The sequence below is a fragment of the Phacochoerus africanus genome, chromosome 6, assembly GCF_016906955.1.
Source record: "Phacochoerus africanus isolate WHEZ1 chromosome 6, ROS_Pafr_v1, whole genome shotgun sequence".
Classification (NCBI taxonomy): domain Eukaryota; kingdom Metazoa; phylum Chordata; class Mammalia; order Artiodactyla; family Suidae; genus Phacochoerus; species Phacochoerus africanus.
Window position 1 is genome coordinate 109,941,419 of NC_062549.1, and position 6,013 is coordinate 109,947,431.

Below are 6,013 nucleotides of genomic sequence, written 5' to 3' on the forward strand. Positions count from 1 at the left end.
GCCAAAGAGAAAGATATAATTAATGTCACTTGGTTATTTATTCAGTTACAAACTATGAGGCTGCTACTATAAAATGTTCCCACTAGCTTTGAGGGAACAAAGCTCTTTCTGCTTTAAGGATGGGTCATGACAGTCATTCTCAGATAAATTTCATTTCATTTTTTTCCCAACAGTCATTCACCAACTGAGGAGACTTGACTCTGGAATCCTATGGTGTGGTTTTCATTTGAAAAGACTTTCAACCTCTAATGCTGTAGAAAATCTTCACTCTTTGAAAAATATACTCTTGTCCATCTCTATCATATTTTTTCATCTCCCATCAGAGCTGGTACTCGTTGACTGAATAGGCATCTGCAAAGGTTAAAAGTGCCACTGAAGGAGAAAATCCCCCTTATGTGGCATCAAAATAGCTTGATCCATGGGCCATTTTTCTCATTTGTCTGTCTGTTTGTTTTTTGGCAACTCCTGAGGCATGTGGGAGTTCCCAGGCCAAGGATTGAACCCAGGCCACTGCAGTTAACAAGACTGGGTCCTTCACCTCCTGGGCCACAGGAGGACTCCTGTGGGTCATTTTGAGAAATGATGTAGACCTTGTTTAATAACCCAGAATAAATGACCATTTTTCTGCACGAGGATACAATACTGCCTTGCACTCAAGGGGGTTTTTACATGGAAAGAAGCCTACATCCAATTGAGATGCTCTCTCTAATGAAATGAGCACATATAGATGTCTCACCATGCTCTTTTGAATCATGGTCAATCTTGAATTTAAAGAAGTGTTATTTCCCATTTTTTTCTCCAACATCACACGTTCCTTTGAAGACTGCCCATTCTCCAAAAAGAAACTCACAACTACTGGGGTTTTTTAATCAGACAACTCATAATTGTGAGTCACTGTCTGAATCATGTTATAAAGCAGCTAAACCCCTCATCTTATAACACGGACCTTTAATTCCTCTACTGGGAATACAGAAGTGAGCTTGCAGCTGTTATATGTCACCATTATTGTTAGTGGTTAAAAGCATGTCAAGACTTTTGTTTTGAGGTGTTTTTTTTTTTCCTTAATATAAGGCTTAGACTGAAATAAGACATTGCCAGAAATGAAATAAGAGGAAAGCGAATATGCTTTTAAGCAGGAGCTAAAATTTCAAGTGAACGTGCTAATAATTATGTCTTTACTTGGCTCATCTTTGCTTGGATTTGGGTCCAACAATTATCTTCTCAAAATATTCTGAATCAAGCAAACAACACTAAAAAAAAAAAAAAACCTAAAAATGATGAGTTGTATGGAGTTCTGAAAACACTTCAAGAACAAAACAAAGCTAGTAATCACATATTTGTAAAGTGAGAAAACCCCCTTGCAAAATGCAGTCAGGCAAAAAGCCAAACATTTGTGTATAGTCTTACCTGACTTCCTTTGTCATTAGAACCCCCCCCCCAAAAAAAAGGCTTCAAGCGTCCACAGGTCATTCATGATTCCCTCATGAGGTCCCAGCTTTGTTAATATTGGGTAATTCCAGCTTTGAATCTAAATAGGACAAGGAAGAACTCTTTCCTCTAAACCCACATCTTTGTTCCAAGGTGTCTTTTGGAAGAGCTGGCCTCAAAAACCTCACTATTTTGCTGCTTAACTGGTCCCCAGGGACCAGCAGCATCAGCATCACCTAAGAGCCTGTTAGAAATGCAGAATCTTGGGAGTTCCCGTTGTGGTGCAGTGGTTAACGAATCCGACTAGGAACCGTGAGGTTGCGGGTTCGGTCCCTGGCCTTGCTCAGTGTACTAAGGATCCGGCGTTGCCGTGACCTGTGGTGTAGGTTGCAAACGCGGCTCGGATCCTGCATTGCTGTGGCTCTGGTGTAGGCCGGTGGCTACAGCTCTGATTCGACTCCCAGCCTGGGAACCTTCATATGCCGCGGAAGCGGCCCAAGAAATGGCAAAAAGACAAAAAAAAAAGAAAGAAAAGAAATGCAGAATCTCAGACTCCTCCCCAAACCTCTAAATTAGAATCTGAGTTTTAATAAAAGAAAGAAAAGAAATGCAGAATCTCAGATTCCTCCCCAAACCTCTAAATTAGAATCTGAGTTTCCGTTTATTTCTACACGGAAGTTTGAGAAGCATAGTTATCAGAGCGTTACCATGGAATCTCAGTCAGAGAACTTCCCACCTGTGAGCCACCAGAATGACTAAACAGCATCTTCATTTCAAATTAGACTTGAGCTGAAATAACCCATCTTGCTCCTATATAAATTTGTTATTATAAAGTCCAAAAATAACATGGCTAAGAGTGAATATTATCACTATTGAACCCAAACCATTGGAAGGCTACTACATTTTTCTATTTTGATTTATATTTTACTCTTCTTTTTTTTTCTTTTTTGTCTTTTCTAGGACCACATCTGCAGCATATGGAAGTTCCCAGGCTAGGGGTCTAATTGGAGCTGTAGCCACCGGCCTACGCCAGAGCCACAGCAACACAGGATCTGAGGCACGTCTGCAACCTACACCACAGCTCACGGCAATGCCAGATCTTTAACCTACTGAGTGAGGCCAGGGATCGAACCCACAACCTCATGGTTCCTAGTCGGATTCATTAACCACTGAGCCACGACGGGAACTCCCAATTCTACTTTTCAAGGTAGTCAAAATATTTAATGTCATTACAAAATGACCCCTATCGAGCCCCTTCACCAAGCCTATCCCTCAATGGCTGTAGAGCCTTGATAAAGCCCAGGTTTGGACTAGTTGTCATGGATATCAATAAACTAGTAAAATAGTAGTTCTCACTTATCAAATGCCAATAGCCAATGACAACAGTTTTATCAGGTACAGTTCTAAGTCTTTACCTATATTAATGTTTCGTTTTGTTTTTTCTTTTTAAGGCTACACCTGCAGCCTATGGAAGTTCCCAGGGGTCGAATTAGAGCTACAGTTGCTGGCCACAGCCACAACAACTACAGATCTGAGCCACATCTGTGATCTACCCCACAGCTCATGGTAACGCCAAATCCTTAACCCACTGAGCAAGGCCAGGGAGCTAATCCACATCCTCATAGATTATAGTCAGGTCCTTAACCCTCTGAGCCACAACAGGAACTCTCTACATTAATGTATTAAATCTTCAAAACAACCTTAAAAGATATTATCATCCCCATTTTGGAGAAGAGGAAACTGATGCACGAAGAGATTTAAGTAACTTGCCTCAAGTCATAAAATTACGGTGTCAGAGCTTGGATCTGAGACCACTTCCAGAGCCCAGACACTGAGTCATGAGGCCATACTACCACCAAATGCCTGGATGTGGTAGCCCTGCCCCTCACCACAGCTCTACAGGGTACAGAGTAAGTGGTTGAGAACACCAAGGTCTCATAGATGCTAAAAGATGAAGCCTCTGTGTTTCCCCCTAGAATTTCATGCTACCTTCTGGCCACCTTCAGCATTGCAAAATCCAGCCACTCCCCACAGTCTGGCTATGACATCTCAACTTGGTGCAGTGGGACTCCAGGAGTTCACTTCCCTCTGTCGACATAGCAAAGGTAAGAACACCTCACTTCACACCTTCTCCCCTCCAGCCACAGCCAACACATGTCTTTTATATGTATTTTACCAGGCTGGGTTTGCAGCCCCGTCAGCTGTGATCCTTCCTGCATACAGGTCAAACCCTGATGCTGTATGCACACCTCTACCCACGGGGTCACTCTGGAGGGCCTCCTTGCTGCCTCACTAGAAAGCCACATATTAGTCATTAGTATTCTGATCAGACAAGAAACCTCCTGTGCGGAGCCGAGGTGGAGGGGAATGAAGCTTTGCATACTATAAATAGTGATTTTATTAAAACGTAGAAAAATTGTTGAGAAACAGAAATGTGGTGAGGGTAGGAGGTTGCCATGGCAACTCAACCATTCCCTCAGTTCTCCAAGAGCAGGGAAGACCAAGGCATAGTAAATAAAGGAGAGGAAATAGAGGAAGCCTGGATGACACGTGACGGCAAATGGGATGAGACAGTGCAGAGAGATGAGTTGGAGTGACAAGCTGGGAAGCAGAAGCGGGCCTCACAGGAGATGCCCTTCCTCAAAGAGCCAGGAGCCTGGTGGAGGCAAATCTTTGTCATCAGCTTTACAGCAGGGTTCAGCCGCAGAGGCCACCAAACAATGTGGCCCTCAACAAATGATTTATGGATAAACAACCGTCTCCCAAGGAAGGAGGAATCCTTTTGGTCCTCTCCTAGGAACTACCTCCCATGATCTCTGTGCATATTTTAATACCTTGTTTCTGGGATCACAGTTCTTCAGGCCCACCCCTCACTTCCGGATTGTTGATTGACTCCAGGCAGATCAAGAATGATCAGGACCAGCCAGATCCCCACCCACTCATAATACACTAGATAAATTCATATAAAACCTTCAAAATATATTAAGGGAAACCAGGATAAAAGGACAAGCTTTCTTCAGCACTTTACAGGTTATGAGCACTGACCTATTAGCTGCTTTGATGCACGGAGCAGCCTTAGCAATGTGGAATCACTCAGCGCCCCCGTAGCCCATGAAACCTGGCATGCAACTCAGATTGAAATAAAGTCATTGAGCTCTCCTGCATGCAAGAATTTTTTTATCTCTCCCGGAGAATGGAATTAATGCTGATGTTTTACATCTTTTTCTGTGTGTCTTCATCACACATTGTGACAGCTGGAACGATGTGCTACCCCCATTAAGTAACACTTCAGGTTTTTTGAGATGGAATGTATGTGTGTGCCTGTGGAGACAGAGAGAGACATGTACATATAGATGCATCCAAGCAGCTTTATATCATTTCCGCTAGAGGAAGGGAGTGATGCTGGAGATAAACAAAAGATAATCCAAAACTCACTTTTGGACTTTGTAATACATGACACATATTGTCATAATTTTTAAACGAGACTGCATTTGCCCCTCAAGAGATAGCAAGGGGAAGCTAGTTAGAGGGGAAACAGGCAAGAATAAAAAACTAGCCCCAGATACTCCACGGATCACCTTGCAGAGCAGTGAGCCATGACACATATGTCTGCAGTACAATATCCACTCCAGCTGCCCACCCCCACCCGTCAGATCTCAGACACAAGCCTCCTAATCCTTGGGCATGGCTCAGGACAGCCGACCCCCTGGCTTGAAGGGAGGAACATCGCCAGAGAGAAGCTACCTCACCAGGCAGAGTAAGGACCCTCTCAGACTGAAAAAACATGATGGGCAAGAGGGAAGGTTCTGGGTGAGAGAAAGGTGTGCTTGATCATCATGTCCCAGGATGCTGCTCCCAAAGAGAACTTGCTGAAGTTGGACACTTGGGGGAAGCAAGTTCAGTAGGGCCACAGACCTTCAGCACCATGCATCTCAGGTCACAGAGGAGAAAACCAAGGCTGAGAGAAGGTAGACCATGAATTTGAACCATGCACCAAATCTTTGGTGATGCTCTCAGTATTCCTTGCAAATGTTGTGGTGGTGCTTGCAGTGGGGCTGGGAGGAGGATAGACACTCATACAAAGTCAAAATGAGAGCACTCTGTGGACCTGAGCTATATGTGTGCAGGTTTGGCTGGGGAAGTCGGTGAAGGGCACTAATATTCACAGCTGCAGGATATGAAGCCACAACTTGTGGGTTTCCTGTGTTTAAGTCAAGCATGAAATGGTTGAAATGATCCATTTCCACCTGTCATAAAATGCTGCCTGAAATTCTCCCCAGTCTATCATCTTTTCTTCCCACACACACAGAAACTCTCTCTTACACACACACACACACACACACACACACACACAAAATGTACTTCTGTTATTTCCCGAACCTCTCCTTTCTCTTCCCTTTTATCTTTTGTTAAGTCACAGACAATCTTTCACTTCTGCATCCGCTGCACATATCTACCTAGAGGGAAAGTGAGCATCCATCCAGCTAAATCCCAGGGCAGCAACTGCCAAGCTGCTGCCTCCAAGATTGCATGAACAAACAGCCAAGAAAGGCTCACAGTAACGACAACCAACATTTACTGAGTA